The 728-nt window shown below is 33.0% G+C and overlaps 1 pseudogene; it reads right to left on the minus strand.

Annotated features, from left to right (window-relative positions):
- Positions 1-274: 274 nt before the first annotated feature.
- LOC111742167 lies at positions 275-390 on the minus strand (annotated as a pseudogene).
- Between the last annotated feature and the right edge of the window lie 338 nt (positions 391-728).

Genomic DNA, 728 nt, shown 5'->3' on the forward strand with positions numbered 1-728 from the left:
GATCACACAAGAATACTACGAAAAATTATAAAACACCAAATTTAATAACCTAGAAGAAATAAACAAGTTCTTAGAAATATAAACCTTTCTTAAACTGCATCAAGAATAACTGGAAAATCTAAATAGACTGTTCAGCAGAATGGAAATTGAAACAATCATCAAAAACTTACCCAAAAGTAAAAGTGCAGAAATAAATGGCTTCACCAGTGAATTCCACCAAACATTCAAAGAGGATTTTATTTATTTGTTTATTTATTTATTTATTTATTATTTATGCCTACAGCACCTGGTCTTCCTAGGTGGTCTCCCATCCAAGTACTAACCAGGCCCGACCCTGCTTAGCTTCCGAGATCAAACATTGGGCTTGTTCAGGGTGGCATGGCCATAGACCATCAAAGAGGATTTAATACCTCTTTTTCTCAAACTCTTCCAAAAAATTCAAGAAAAAGCAATACTTTCTAACTCATTTTATGAAGCCAAAATTATCCTAATACCAAAACCTGGTAAGGATAACATACACATTCACAGAAAGAAAACTACAGACCAACATCTCTCATACACACAGATACAAAAATCTTAAATAATATATTAGCAAATTGGATACAACAACACGTTACAAAGATTTTATACCATGATCAAGTTGGCTTCATCCCAGGGGCACAAGGATGGTTCAACATATGCAAATTGATTAATGTGATACACCACATAAGCAAAATAAAGAATAAAAT

This window comes from Pteropus vampyrus, unplaced genomic scaffold (assembly GCF_000151845.1).
Source record: "Pteropus vampyrus isolate Shadow unplaced genomic scaffold, Pvam_2.0 Scaffold87, whole genome shotgun sequence".
NCBI classification, from domain to species: Eukaryota; Metazoa; Chordata; class Mammalia; order Chiroptera; family Pteropodidae; genus Pteropus; species Pteropus vampyrus.